The sequence below is a fragment of the Saimiri boliviensis genome, chromosome 8 (assembly GCF_048565385.1).
Source record: "Saimiri boliviensis isolate mSaiBol1 chromosome 8, mSaiBol1.pri, whole genome shotgun sequence".
NCBI lineage: Eukaryota > Metazoa > Chordata > Mammalia > Primates > Cebidae > Saimiri > Saimiri boliviensis.
In genome coordinates, this window is record NC_133456.1 from 89,108,306 (window position 1) to 89,125,126 (window position 16,821).

Below are 16,821 nucleotides of genomic sequence, written 5' to 3' on the forward strand. Positions count from 1 at the left end.
TCCAGGATAATCAACTACAAGTTACTAAATTAAGATCAAAATATCCTCAACCTTGAACATTTTTCAAAGAGTTTTTAGAAGAAAGAGACTCTCTAGGGGGTTGAATAATTATATAATTGTACCCTTTGCAGGAGGCTATTTACAGATAAGTAATTTTCGCCACTATTCTTCAAAGTGAAATGTATGAAATAAAGTAGAATTTGGAGTTATTTGTCGAGGAGACTGGGAAGGAAGTCTGTGCACACTCTGCGAGCTGTCTGATTAACAACCCACTCTCCCCTCATTTCCTGCTATCAAAACCCTGATTGTCAAATCCCTAATATCCTTAAAACTAAGGTGACCAGTTTAAAGCCCTAGCTAATAAGATCTAAGTGAAAGTCCGATGATGATATTTGATAAATACTTTGCTCCAGGATTGAGATGCAGCTCCCCTTTTAAATACTCTTTCTTCCACCTTAAACGTTGGGAATGCAACTGCAGATTCAGTAATCATCTTGCCTCTATGGAGGTCACTGTGACACACTAGAGGTGAGAGGACAGAAAGATAAGAGAATCTGTTCCTTTATGGACACCACTTAGCAGCTGAATTAACACAGAAACAATCTCCAAACTGTTACATGAGGAAAGTCAGGTCAGTAACTTTTATTTAGGTTCTATTATTTCAGTCAAACTTGTTATAAATAGATACTGAATTCTAACCTCAGGTTTCCAGAATTCTTCCCAGCATCCCATAGTTATCTCCCTATTCTAGACTTTGATCATCAGATTTGCTTGAGGTAACTGTGTGGTGAGGTCTGGCTGCTTTAAAAGTCTTGATACTATTCACAACATCTTTTAAAAAATAGTAATACTTTTATGTCCACTCATCTTTCTAATTACACTCAGAGGTCAATTCCTCCAGAAAGCCTTGGCTGACCACATTTACTCCTGTATAAGCAGAATGATTAAGCAAAATAAGTAAAACAGAACAATTAAAGGTGTAGTATATGTTTGAAAATAACTAAGCGAATACATTTCAAATGTATTGCCATAAAACAATGTCAAGTAAGTGTGATTTTCTTGATCTAATCACTCCACTGTGTTCATATATCAAAAACATCACAATGCATTCTATAAATGTAATACAATTCCCATTTTTCAATTGAAAACAATGTAAGTGTAAAAAAGTATCTGGGCTCTGAAATCAGACTTTCTAGATTTGAATTCTTAATTTGCTATTTACTGGTTATATGACTTGGGTAAATCAATTTATCTGTAAATTGGGGACATTAAGTAGGACTTACGTATCTTACTGAAAATATTAAATGGGGTAATTCAAATAAAGTTCTCATAATCTTGCTTGTTTCAGTAAAATCTAGCTAATTTTTAGATTACCTTTGGCCAATTTTGGGTAGAGGCCCTTTGCACTCCTGTGGTTCTCTGTACACCTTTCTTTCATGAAAGACAAATCCACTACTGAACGTATTTTCTGTAAGCAAGGGGTTTTTTAAACATGGTCATTGGACCAGTGACATCAGCAACACCTGGGAACTCGTCAGAAATGCAATAGTGATCCCGAAACTCTGAAGGTGGAGATCAGCAATGTGTGTTTTAACAAGACTTTCAGGCATATCTGATGCAGACTAAAGGTTGAGGACAACTGAAAACACCCATCTCAGAATCTCCTGAGAACATTCAAGAAAAATATACTTTCTAGAGCCTTATACCTGTCCAGCAGGAGACGGGATCTGTAATTTGCCTGCTTAGCATGTCTGGGATGTGATTCTTCAGCAACATGATGTTTAAGAGCCTTTGCTATTTTACTAGTGTGTGATGTATTGGTCCATTTCCCCAGTGAAATTTTCCTCCATGTCTAAGAGGATATGTTGCTGTTTTTGCATTATTTTTATTATTTTATGTTAATCTCTTAAATATCGAGTTAATACTGCAGTCCCAGGCACAAAGTATTTGCTCATTAAACTAGGTGTCCCTAAAATCTTAGTAAGGCTTCAAGATCAATTTTTTCAGAAAAAAAAAAAAAAATTACTACACACACACGCACACACACACACACAATCACCCTTCAAAAGTCTAATCATTTCAATTTCTTGGTCATCTTTTTAGTTTTGATAATTTTGAGTAACATATATTTAGTTACAACTTTTTGGTCTTCAACTCAATGTTTGTCATCTTCAATTAGAAGGACAGAAACAAACAAATACAATTAAATACTGATTTTTCAAAATACACAAATATAAATATATAGAGAAATTTAAATAATTAAACTTTCAAATCATTTTTTGGGAACATGTTTGTAATTTCACACTTCTGAAGCTATTAAAAATTAAAATTGCACTAAGGCATTTGGGATATGTTGTATTAGACTTAAATAAGTGGAATTTTGTTGTGGAAGGCAGAAGAAATATTTTCTCCAGCAAATGTATCTGTAGCTAGAATTATAACCACAAATTCATAAAAAAAAGTAAGTTATTGAATCAAATCTGATCAGCTACTTCCCTGCTTATATGTGTGTACAGAGCTACTAATAATTTCATTTGTTACTTACTAGCAGAAGTCATAGGTGTGTGTGTGTGTGTGTGTGTGTGTGTGTGTGTGTGTGTTTGTATCTGTGGAGGCATATATGTGTGTATATATCCTCAATTTAAAATTGTTCATATACATCTACATGAAAATTTTTAAATTGAGGAAATTAAATCCAGTGGCCTATTTTATTCCCATGAATTATAAAGAAAGACTATTTTCTACTCTTGCAAGAAAATCTCAATCTACCTCAGGAGTCTATCAAAGGGCAAATTTGAAAAACCACTGCTTTAGTCAGTGATATGGTTACTAGGTGATGCTAGGCCCCATTGCTATTGTTAAAATCTTATTCATAAGTGAGATGAGAAGGCCCTTGCTTGGCATGTAGAAGTGGGAGCAGCAGGAGATGGAAGGTAGCTGCAGGCTGATGATATATGATGTATCTACATATCTATATAGAACCATCAAGTCCATGAATATACCCACTTTTCATAACAAACCCAAAGCTATTTTATCATTAATCCCAGTCAACAATAGTAAGATCCAAGTGTGCTGCTGTATCCTGGCATGGAGGGGCCTATTAACTCCTGTGAGTTTGTCTTGGTTTTGACAGTGTGGGACTAGCTAGGCTCCCAGCATCAAATCCCTCCATACAGCAGGCAAATGAGTACCAGAATTTTCTGCCTGCTGTGGTAAGTTTAAGAAAGTGGAGCTCACTAACCTGATTCATGTGCTGAGAAATGTCTTTGCACATAGTAGCTACTCAATATATTTTGAATGAATGAATTTGTTGGTGTCATAAAATAGCCCTCACCCATATTGAGGAAAATTCCATTCAATTGTCTGAAATTCCTCTCCACACTCCTCACCTCCTGTAAGCTTGCAACCAGACAAAAACTTAATTAAAAAGAGCTGAGGAAATTAGAGAAGCTACATAATTCACTCTGGTAGGGTCACACAACTTTAATTTATTGGTAGGCCAGGTGTGATGGTTCTCCCCTATAATCCTAGCACTTTGGGAGGCTGAGGTGGGTGGATCACCTGAGGTCAAAAATTTGAGACCAGCCTGGACAACATGGTAAAACCCCGTCTCTACTAAAAATACAAAAATTTGCTGGGGGTGGTGGTGGGCACTTGTAATCCCAGCTACTCAGGAGGATGAGGCATAAGAATGGCTTGAACCCAGGAGGTGGAGGTTGCAGTGAGCCCAGATGGCACCACTGCACGCTAGCCTGGATGACAGAGCAAGATTCTGTCTAAAAAAAAAAATTAGTCGTAAAGACCTCTAACTTGTCAGTCACATGGACCTGAGTTCAAGTTCCACCTTCATCATATTTTAACATGAGTATATATGCACTTCAAAGGCTCTGCTCCATGTATGCAATGTAGGGGTCATAATGCCATGCATTTTCACTGTATGACTCTCAAAAAATTTGGATGAAACAATCCATTTGCCATAGCCAGCAAAGTGTCTTGTACCCAGAAAGCACCCAACACATTAGCTAATATTAATGGGGGAGAAATAAACAAGCAGAAAAGCTCAAGGCCCTGACACCTACCCAGTAACCTTTGATTCATGCCATAATAACTTTCTTCCATTCATCCTAATAGCTTCCCATCAAGACTGAGGAGAGAAATATGAACAAATTGAGATTAAACCCTTTTAAGAAAGCTTTGTACCTCCTGAATGAATAAAATTATAAAAATAAGACAATTAATGAGTTTTACAGAAATATGAGAAAACTCCAGTTCTTTATGCTACTTTTCTAGAAAACCAATTTATGGTTCTAAAATGTACTTCCCCTCCATACTATATCTCTGACATGATCAAATGATATCTTTTTAAATGGATAAGTTAACAACATAATCAATAAACTAAATTATAAGCAAGTGAAACTTCATAGTATTGATGAAGAAAACTCAGTGGATTAGTCTGTTCTCATGCTGCTAATAAAGACATACTCAAGACTGGATAATTTATAAAGAAAATAGGTTTAACACATTCACAGTTCCGCATGGCTGGGGAGGCCTCACACCTGGAGGAAGGCCAATGAAGAGCAAAGCCATGCCTTGTATGACAGCAGGCAAGAGAGCTTGTGCAGGGGAACTCTCACTTATAAAACCATCAGATCTCATGAGATTTATTCTCTACCAGGAGAACCTTATAAGGGAAACCACCCCCATGATTCAATTTACCTCAACCTGGCCCCACCCTTGACACATGGGGATTATTACAATTCAACATGAGATTTGGGTGGGGACACAGTCAAACCGTATCATCAGGCTTATCAATACATATTAAAATAAGGTAATATGAAATACCTAATCATTAAAAAAAAAGTCTACAGAACCAAGACCTCTGTGGTCCTATTTTAAAAACAGTTACAATTTTAGTTAGGATGTTTCCCTTCTGAGAAAATAATTTCTGCATAACTTTTAATGTACTGTTGATGAGCACAATTCATCAAAACTCAAATAAATATTTGCAGAAGTCCTGCAAGATGTAAAGCGTAGAGTTAGATGCTATAGAGGATAATTGTACTTCAGGATGAGTAAGACCCCACACTTGACCTCAAATAAATTAACTTTAAATAGAGTGGATGACTCATGTGCAGAATGTAAGAATAATAAAAGGTCAAGGTAACTAGCAAAAAGGAACATGTTTAACATTCTTAAAAAGGAAATAAAATATTAGTTGATTCAGGAAGGGTTGAAAGGAGCAAGTTTTCCTTGAATGGTCTTCGAAAAGGTCCCCTTCACTATCTCCTAGTACTGAGACTACAGTGTCATAGGCTACAGAAAGATATGGAGAGCAAGAATCATCTCTACTCTTATAGAAGTGGCTGAAAGAATATTTTATTACCAGGATGTAGTGTAATAACATTTAAGGGCTTATAAAGTCAGAGAGACAGGTTCAAATATCCTAGCTCCATCTCTCTCACTAAGGGTCAAGTTGCTTATCCTGTTAACACCTCAGGGTCTTTATCAGTAAAATGTTAAGATTCTTTTCCTACCTGAGTGGGAGAAGAAAATGATTCATTCCTTTGGGAGACCAAGGTGGGCAGATCGCGAGGTGAAGAGATCAAGACCATCCTGGCCAATGTGGTGAAACCCCATCTCTACTAAAAATATAAAAATTAGCTGGACGTGGTGGTGCATACCTGTAATCCCAGCTACTTGGGAGGGTGAGGCAGGAGAATCACCTGAACCTGATATACAGAGGTAGCAATGAGCTAAGATTGTCTCATTGCACTCCAGCATGTCAAAACAGAAGCACTCTGTCTCAGAAAAAAAAAAAAAAAAAAAAAAAAAGGAAATGATGCAATCCATATACAGGGACAAGTTTGGTATCTGGCACAGAGAAAGTACTGAATATGACTAGTTGATTGATGATGATGGCAATGATGATGGTGGTAGTGGTGGTACTAATGTGGCCTGCCCAGAGCTGGCTCTGACTGGAAGTACAGTGAAAGACTTCTGGGCTCCTGAGGTTTTCCATATAAATGACACTTAATAAATGTAAACTGTCCAAAAGATCATGTGAAATTTAAGAAAAGGAATTACCTCAGAGTTGTTCAACTACTTAATACGAATAGTGGAAGCAGTTATGGCAGCTAACATTTATTGAGCACTTACTATATGCCAAACACGTGCCTAGTGCTTTAGAAGGATTTCCTCATTCATTCTTCACAACAGTAGGCAGTACGTCCTATGTTCTAATATTATTATTTCTTTCTTTCAGAGGCAGACACAGGCTTAGAGAAGTTACAGTAAACACTTAAGTTCCTCAGTCAGTATATGCTGGAAAGGAGTTAAAATTGAGTCTCTCCAGCTTGATGTCAATTACCAAACTACTAATTAAGCATTTTGCCCATTGCCTGATTCTCCTTCTGATGTGAGAATACTTGGCTCAATCCCCTAGGTAAAGAAGAGAGAAAATTCTCTCTCTTTGACCCTGCTTTGCCTTAACACCCAACTTCCCTTCTCCAACCAGGGATTGTTTCAATGCACAGCAATAAATGCCAGGAACTGGCCCAGCCTCATCGATGACTAGGGGTCAGATACCAGCAGAGGTAAACGTCTGTGACAACCTCACCCTTGTACAGGGTGCGTGACAGGAATGAGAGTTAGGGGATCGTGGAAGAAGGCTAGGAAAGATAGCACCAGGCATGCTGAAAATACTGACACTAATAATATTAATAATAAATAATAGGCCTCACTGTGCTGTAGACATTCTATTAGGAAGACCTTTATTTAACCCTGAAAACAGGCCTAAGCGACAGATCTATTGTTGTCATTATTTCTCCATGTGGGATAGTGAGGCCCTGATAATCAGATGATTGCTCAAGCTCATGTGGTTAGCAAGTGGAAAGCAGGGATTTGAACTATGTTCAGCACCTGCATTCTTAATCATTATGCTATATTGCTTTTCATAGATACAAAAATTACTGTCGGCAACGGTGGCTCACACCTGTAATCCAGTCACTTTGGGAGGCCGAGGCCGGTGGATCACCTGAGGTCAGGAGTTTGGGACCAGCCTGACAGATACGGTAAAACCCCATCTCTACTAAAAAATACAAAAAATTAGCCGGGCATGGTGGTGGGTGCCTGTAATCCCAGCTACTCAGGAGACCAAGATGGGTGAATCGCTGGAATCCAGGAGGTGGAGACTGCAGTGAGATGAGATCACACTACTGCACTCCAGGGTATGACAGAGCAGGACTCTGTCGTCTAAAAAAATAAAAATTACAACGATCTTTTTCCATAAGCCATTTTTTCACGCCAGACTCCGTCCAAGTCCATGGAAGAGAGAGAGTGAGATGAAGACAGAAAAAGAGCAAGATTGACAGTGAGAGAGAGAGAGAATATGAGCATACAGGCTTGGAGAGGCCAGCTGAGGAAACAGCAATCATTTCAAAACAATGTACTTTGTCTCATACAATACAGTGTTTGTGATAATCTTCTCAATGAAACAGGGTGCTATGATTAGAGTATAAGTATGACCCTCCTCTTGAGGATGGAGAGATAGCATTTTTGACCTTTAGCTTAACTGTTAAAGAAATTGTGGTCCCAGGAAGGCATACAAACTAGTGGATCTTCCCCACCTCCCAAATCCAAAAGAAATGTTTTATTTCCATGTTTCTTTCCAAAGTTTCACTCTTCTCATCCCTATCATTCATTTACTTGCCTGTTTTTTTCTTGTTTTCTATACAGAAAGATGCTACCCCTGTGTTCTTTGATGTGCAAAAGGGTGGAGGAGAGGGAGCTATGGCGCCTCAATGGTTTGGGGATTTTTCAAATCTTAATTTTATTATGCCAACTCCACTGAACTTAATTATGGTAAATACAGAATTACACAATTACCCTGTGTTTCCTTCTTCAGAAGCTATATTTTGATAAAATTCACTACACACCACTTTTCCCCTGAACACTTGAAATGGATGTGTGTTGATATAAAACATGTTATAATTACAATTAAAATATAGCTTACATAATGATAGTATCAAAATAAAATTATAGATGTATCGAGACAACACAGTCATGCATTTTTATTATAAATACATGCTTGGACCAATATCTGGTAGACAAATGAAAAGTGAACAGAATTTTGGTTAAACCACAAAAGCTGTTTAATGGTTTCCCAATACCTAAAGGGAGCTGACAACCTATGAAATAAAATATCCCCAGTCATATTTTCAATTTAAAAAGTCAAGGAAATACATGAAATGTCTGGTGAAATTGTTGAAAAAAAGCATGCATATGCATATTTTAAAATAAGCCCTTTTTTTTTCTTAAATACCTATGTAACTGCCTAAATTTCATCATGTGTATCATTGACGACAAATTCACAACTAAGTTTAATGAAAAGCATAAAATAATAATAAATAGCATGCTATTACATTAACTAAGTAGTTCAGAATAGATTCTCATTAAAGAGCCACCCTATCATAATGAACTTAAACCTTACAAAATATGGTTGCAATTATAACATCAGAGAGAAACGCAGGAAACAGAAACATTTCTTCTAAATGTTTGTAGTTATGGTGTCTGACTAGAATAACTGTGTCACAAATATTATTAAAGTAATTAGATATTTTGTTCAGTTTTACTGCAGAAGCAAACTACAGAATTTTCTTTTCATTTCAGGTAATTATTTTTCAGTAATTAATAAGTGTTTTTGGAACCTACAGTGCTAATTCCACTTCCTCATTTAATCTTGAAAATAACACTTTCAGATAATTATTCATGATATATCTATTTTACACAATGTATCTCTAGTTTAGATCTTCCTTCAGACGTGCAGACTTCTGGGACTTTCTGTCTCCAAAGCTGATTCTTAACCCTCAACCCTGTTCCACCTCAATCTTTTCAATTTCAGACGGTAATAATCTCACCTTTCTGGTTGCCCAGGCCCAAAATCTTAGATTAACCCTTGATCCCTTTCTTTTTTTCACATCCTACATTCTATCTGCCTGGAAATCCTGTTTCAACCTTCAAAATGTTTCCCCTTCTTAGAAGCTCAAGCCACCAAACCATCGATCTTACCTGGAAATGCCTCCTATCTGTTCTCCCTAGAGTAGTATGATTCTACTTTTTGATCTTACCCTCAATACTGCTGAGAGTGTTATCCTTTTCAAACAAGAGAAAGCCCATCTCATACCTCTGCTAAAATCCTACCTCTGGCTGTCTACATTTAGAGTAAATGATAAAATGCCTGTGATTGCCCTGCAGGAATTAGCCCCCTCATGTCTCTGACCTCAAGACCTCCTGCTGTCCCTCTTCACTGACTCTCCTCAGCCACAGCAGCCTCCACACTACTCCTCCAACATGCCAGGCCCATGTTTGCCTTGGAGTTTTGGAACCAGTCATTCCTACTCCCAAGGAGTGGTCTTACCATAAATCCACTGTACCAATTCCCTCACTTCAAGTCTTTGCTCAATTGTGACCCCATCAAGTCTACCCTATTACCCTACTTAAAAGTAGAGGCCACATGTATAGCCCTTCACACTATCAAACTAATAATCTTCAGCAAGTTCCACACTCTCTTTCTTACCCATAATGTTCACCAACTTGTAACATGCCATAGGATGTATTTATAACATCCATCTGTTTTCACACATGAGAGTATAAGCTGAGAGATAGAGGAGGGAGGAGAGAGGGGGGAAGGAAAAAAGGAGAGGGAGAAGAAAAAAGGGAAGAGGAAAGGAGAGAGAGGGAAAAGCTTTTACTTTTATACAGGTGTGTCCAAGCACTTAGAAAAGTTCACATGGAAGGTGCTTAATAAATATTTCTAGGAAAAATATAGATAAGGAAAACAGGAGTAAAGCTTATAAAATTATCAGTAACTTTCCCAAAGCTCTGCAGATAGAAGGAGTCTGCAATGGAATTCAAGCGTGAGGCTGCCAGACTTCCACTGCTCTTAGCCTTTCTGTTATCTTAAGTCCATGAAATTCATGATTTTCTTTAATCAGTTCCATAAAAATTTTCATTCCACTGAGTAACATCACTAAAATGTTGTGTGTGTGTGTGTGTGTGTGTGTGTCTCTTACTCTTCATCTCCCTGTCTCTCTCACTATTCTCTCTTTTGCACGCTCTCTCTCTCTCCCTCTCTCTCTCTCTCTCTCTCTGTGTGTGTGTGTGTGTAAATTTTCAGTGTAGCAGAAGAAACAGAGAAGAAATAATGATTATTTAAGGAATATTGACAATGACCACCTAGTAACTTAAACACAGCTTTTAAATTTATTAAACATGTTAATCTCAGTGCTAAAATATGTCCATGCTTATTTCATGAAATCCTTGCAATTACTCTATTAGACAGGTACATTTTTATTATACCCATTCCAAAGATAAGTAAACTGGTGAAAAATGTGGTACTTTTTTGATCCATGTCAGACAGGCAGTCAGTGGATGAGCTAACACCTTCAGAACATAGTCAAGTTTAAAACATGACAAAAACATTTAAAGAGTAATTTAAAAATGGAAATATTTTTATTTAAACTATAATGCAGAAGACTACACTGAGCCCTTTAAGTGACTTTCTTGCTACCATCTATCAAGAATAAAAGAAAGAGTCAGCAGCCGTGGAATGGCAAAAGCTCAACACTCAAAGATGGAGAATTCTGCAAATGACCAATTATAAGTCTATTAAGCTGCAGCTCTTTTACAGCAAGAGGCAAAATAATCCATTAAACTGAAAAGTCTCCTACCCTTTCTTCCAAGGCCCACACAAACATTAATGTTGCATTTATTAGGATGTACTTCCTGAGCTCTACAATTTGACTTTCAGCAATGGTATTAATACAGTCCTCTCACTTTGCAGATATATCTGAATGATGCATCTCCCCACTTGAGGTTTGTAGAAAGTGGAGTGAATGAAATAAAGTTTAGGAAGAGCCATCATAATCCATAATGGTGGGTACTGAATCAAGACAAGAAGAAACATCTTTTCTCAATTATTTGAATGAAAAGTCTACAGTATATTTATTACTTTTTATATTTATTTATACTTGTTGTATGATGGAGAACAAGCCTTTTTCACTTGGAGGTAAGGGTTTGTGTGCTCAAGATTCTATGGACCGACAGAATTAAGTCTTGTTTTAGGATTAAAATAAAGCATATATTTCTGTAAATAGATATGTTTAAAGAATCAGCAACTGTGATATCTTTAAACCACTATGCATTTAGGATAGAAAAACCTATAATTTCTTTAAGCATTTATGCATTTGTGCAACAATTGAGCAGTGTACATAGTGATTAACAACCTGGGTGTTGTCGGACAAATCTAAGTTTGAATCCAGGCTTTGTCACTTACTAGCTATGTGACTTTGTGCTATGAGAATCAGTTTCCTTAGCTCAACAATAGGGATGAAAATATGAGCATTGCAGGAATACTGTGAGAACTAAATGAAATACTTTTAGCACATGGCTCAATGACTCACAGTAAAGACTCAAATTATTATTATGGTTACTACTACTTTTATTGAAAAAAGATTAGAAAGTCTGTTTGCATAAATATAGTATGTATCCTATATCACTGAAATTTCATCTATTTAGTTTTTGACTTTATAATCTAAGAATGCAATTCAAAAAACATTTAGTCATCAATCTAGTTGAAAGCAGGTTACTTGTCAAACATGGAAATATAATATGAAGAAGGCTGACTCAATACTCTTTCAGACAAATATTTACCTGTACATAGGTTTTATTGTTTTGATTTTTTAAGTGCAGGAAAAGTATATATTGACTATGTCAATTCACAAAAGGTACATTAATTAACCAGTCTGACTATATGTTGCATAAATGTCATTTTAAATAGAGGTCATATGTGCATTTTAGTGATTAGGAAATATGTTTGCAGCTGTTTTTAATTGCCTAATTAATGTAAAAAGGAACAAGAGGCAGAGTTAGGCTTGTTGCTTACTGTAGAGTGACCCAGGAGTTTAATGTGCTTTATATTCCATTATGCCATGAAAATGTTTCTGTGCCCTGGGGATTTCAAAGAAAAATTTACTTTAATGAAAGGAACCAAATGTGCTTCCAAAGCTTTCAGACAGGAGGCCTATATATTCTGCAGTTTACATCAGAAGTGTCCACCTTCTCTCTCAACTGCATCGAGATAGGGAAGATGTAATCACAAAGGCTGAAAGCAATTACAGTAAATGTTGGGAAGAGAAGGACATCGAGTTTTGAATGTCCCAAAGCTGGGCTAAAAGAATTATGTTTAAAGTAAAGAAAATGTCAGCTACAGTATGATTTTTCACTGAATGAATGCCAGTCAGTGAACCTTACCTTAATGTAGAAAATCGGCTGTTTTTGCTATAATGCTTTCAACTGCACATGGCTAAAATCAAACTCAAAATAGTAAAAAGAAATGCGTTTCGGAAAATAACATGTCCTAGAAACTCAAAGACACATCTAGATTCAGATATAGTTGAACATAGGAGTTCCAGAATATCAGCAGGGCTCGCCCTGTCTCCCACCACTCAGCCCTGCTCACATCTACTTGACTTTATGCCACAGCAAGTCTCTCCTTGTGCTGGATGGCCACTGGGAGCCACAGAATCATATCTCCCCAGCTTAGAAATTCCAGAGAGAGGAGATAATGTTCCCATTTATCTCTGAAAGAAACATCTTGAGGAAGATTATAATTGGCCTAGATGAGGTCAAATGAACTACAAAGGAAACAATCACCTGCTTTGCTTGACCTGGGACAGATACCTCATCCCTGGGGCCAGGAAGATAGGCTAGATGTCATCATTTCTCAGTTTGGGGAGAGAAAGGTCTAATATTTTTGCCAGATGGAAGGGAATAGGACATGGAGATATGAAAGCTATAGCTTGCTGCTACTGTAAATGCCACAATTATCACCCCCTGCCTTGTGTCTATGATCATGCAGTAAGCTGACCTGTGAGATCATTTTCCCTGTCAATAGCCTTGATATGTAAGATTGAGAAGCAAGTTGCAAAATAATACAGAAGTAGTCTGAATATAGGAAATTAACTGGACTAGTAATGACCAAAATAGCTGTGTGAAAATATATTTTAAAAGTTCCCACAAACTCACCAAAAGTTCAAAGTGGGAGTTGGAAATGCAAAGACAGTTTTGACAAGAGCAAGTTTTTTTCCAAGCTAAACAAAAAAGATTACAGACTTTTAGAAACTACATTTTTAAAGAAAAAACAAATAAAGAAAATGAGGCCTATTAAAATTAAGAGATTTATTTAGGGTAACTTAGCCAATCAATGAAAGGATTGAAACAAGAACACACTGTATAATTCAAGTGTGGTCTTTGAAATCTATGATACAACCTGTATATATGTAGGAAATACAACACTTATAATTTGTTAATCTCTAAATGTTCATTAAGTTGAAGTAAATGTATTCATTGCTCCAATTATTCTTAAAGAGAAAAATGCCCAAAGACATAACTGGACGGGTATGTATACATGAAATACACATGGAGATATCTTCAAATATAATATGTGCATGTCTTCATTCCTTTCCTCTGCTCTTTTTAAAAATGCCCCTTTAAAAATTTCCTACTCACCATCTGTTAGGTAAATTTCCTAGAACACAGTAAATGTGGAGGCAGGGATTGTTATAGAGACTATTCTGAATGGCAATGACACCTATACTTATGAAATTATAAAAAAGTATAGGTTAAAGTTATTTTTTTAACAAATTTCACCACTGTAGTAATACCACACCACCTATGTGCTCAGCTCTACAGGATTACATAAGCTGGAGAGAGAAAAAAGGGAAAAAAAGCTAGGTATTTATGTATAAAATGTTATCCCAAAAGTTTGATATCACATTCAAGCTTCAATTAACAGAAGGAAAACACTGACACATTCACTAAAGCATTTCATTTATAGTACAAGGTCCACAGACTTAGATTTGCATTATTCTCCAACAAGGGTAGAGTTGACCACTTTTTCCGTCTACTTCCTTTGGGAGGAAAAAAAAATCCACCTGAATCAGATGCCATTCAATTCCAAGTCTACAGCTTAGATCATGTCACTACACATGAAATATTATTCATTCAGAGTCAGGATGTAGCAAGAGTAATTTATACTCTCGGAGTGTTTGCTCTCAAGTCAATAACAGAGAAGCCTTGAATAAAAATGTTCCCATTACTTTCTGCTATAATATATCTTACTTACTCCCCATAAAACAGTGGTCAGAGAAGATTTATCTAATGGTTACCATATTATATAACCTCTCCACTTTAAGCCATCCCACCTCTGTGATGATTTTTTTAAAAAATGTTACTTATAGTCAATATTAATTTATATTTAATCTTTCTTAGCATTAGGAGAGTATTAGTTTGCACAAGCTCGGAACAAATCTCCAGAAATTCCTCCCTGATGTTTCTTTGAGGCTGAAAATACATTGCAGGGCAGTTGCAGTGATTTAATTCTAGTTGGCAGAGCCCTGGCCACATACTAATTTCTTTAGCCTCAAATTTCTGGATTGATTTGAAGACCCACTGGATATGATTCCTGTCCTCAGACATGTCACCTACTAACCCACTCAGTGTGTAAGGAGAGGAGAGGAAGGGGACTTGCAAAGCTCGTCTCTTCAATCTGGTATACCAGCATGCCCATAAAAATTCAAAGTCACAGACACTATTTATATCTCAGTATTCATTCTTGCCCAGGTCCAAATTTTGAGGGAAGAACTTCATTCCTGGCTTTGCTGGTGGCAGCAGCATTTGTTACATCTATTACCATCTCATTTCTCCCTCCTTCCCTGCAGTGTTCAGCATCCCCATTTAAGTCCCTAAGTATTCCTTCTCCTAGCCTACAGGCTTAATTTACTACAAATGTATATCTCAAGTGATCCGTTTGGCATGATCCCTACAGCTACCTGCAGGGACCAGAGGAAAAAAGAAAACTCACTGGAGAGCTAGGAATTCAATCATTTGGAGGAATTTCTTTTATATAGGACAATCTTAATTGAACTGAACCTTGGAATCCCAGAGAAGATTCACTACGTCCTTTTTCTCTCCAAGAGTGCCTTTGAACAATAGGTATGTGTACCATTATTCTCTGTATTCATTTTGCCGGCTTATGGAAACCGGAAAAGTGGGTACTGGAATTACATGACAGGAGCTTCTAAGATCACATGCCAAAAGGGCTACTGGAAGAGATTGTTGGTATACAAAATGCAGATTCTAACATTGGCAGTGATTAACCAGGACACACACCAACCGCTTTATCTAGCTTGCATGCATGCTAAGCTACAAGTTGGTGCATTTCTCAGACTACCAGCCTCTTCTCAATAAATGCAGGTAAAAACTGGAGGCTCTTTTTTCCTCAGCTATTCAATCCAACATGAATAGCTGCAATTTACAAATTAGAGGAAAATGACTGTGTTTTCTTTGGATGGTTTTAGTCCCAAGCCAGAATGCTAATGCTAGCGTTGGGTTCCTTTCTACTCAGTTCAGGGAATGGAGAAATTAGTGTAAGGCCAGCACTGCCCCTCCTTGTTCCCCCCTAGCAAGTTGCCTCAGGTTCACACAACAGGAGGAATCAGCTCCCCCTGGAATCTTTTTCAGCAAACACAGTCCCTCAGCCTAATCTGCAATCCCTTTCTTGACTTTAACATTTCACTCTTTTTTTCAGACAGAGACAGACTCATCTGCAGTACTGCCCATGTTGAGTGAAGAAACAGGCAGCAAAATAATTTTAAAATTCTAAACACAAAATATTTTGTGCCTTTAACCCCAGGGGCTAACAGGGAAAACACTGTAACTTCCCCCAGCCCCCAGTGGTTCTCAGGGAATGTCTCTGACCTCACCGTCTCCCACTGCACTGCTACCTCAACTTGTCTAGCTTTAAACTCAAAGATGAAGGAAGCATTCTGGGTTTCAGCTACAAATCAAGTTCTTCCTTAAAGCAAGGAACTCAGAGTGATGGCTAGCCTCAAAGCACTTTTGGATTTGCAAACCTTTAAGGATCTCCATGATAGAACTCAGAAACTGTCAGGGATGCTCAGAGGATCAGAGGGGTCATACAAGCCGCAGCCTAAGATGAGCACTCCTCTCTCCGAAATGCAAACTTCACACTCCTGGAGGTGATGTGGTGACAGCCCTGGGTCTCACAGAGTCCCCGTCTGAAGCCCAACACCTTTCCGGGAAGCACTTGAGAGGGGCCGGTTCTCTACATATGAGGAGCATAAACGTGCCAGGATCAACGTGTACATCTGCGGAAGAGATTAGCTGGGTTTGGGTACCATCAGGCAGGGAGAGAGCCGCTAGGCATTGGGAAAGGGTCATATTAATACTGAGAGGAACCAAGAACTTGGGAGTGAAGACAGAGGGGAAAAGGAGGCAAAGATTGAAAGGGAGGGGGAGAAAGCAGCAAAGGAGACAGAGACAGAAAGAGAGAGTGATGCACATATAGGGAGACACAGAGGAGGGAACCTACAATCACAGAGACCCTGAAACTCAATTTCCAAACCCCAAAGCCACTCATTTCTATTCAATGCAGATCGGGAGCCGTGGGGCAGAGGCTGCAGGAGCAGGAGGCAAGAGAACACTGCGGTAGAACCCACCGCTCAGCGGCCCCGATCCGCCTTCCTCCCATTTTTTCTTAGTCGCCCTCCAGCACAGGAGCCGGAGGACCAGGGGGCCCTGCTCCACGCACCTCTCTGCCTCTCTGCCTCCCAACGGGCGGGCGCCTTCATGCCTTGCTCCGGGAATCCTCCTCCAAACCGAGATTTGGCTTGGGGTCTGCATCAGGGAGGTGGTGGGTGAGCGGGGGGGGGGGGGGGGGGGGTGGGGGGGCGGAGGGAGGAG

General features: G+C 38.2%; 1 protein-coding gene across 4 annotated transcripts in view; it reads right to left on the reverse strand.

Annotated features, from left to right (window-relative positions):
- Positions 1-16,821, reverse strand: part of GRM7 (glutamate metabotropic receptor 7) — an 872,629-nt gene that overhangs the window by 854,100 nt on the left and 1,708 nt on the right. The gene's annotated exons all lie outside the window — the stretch shown is intronic.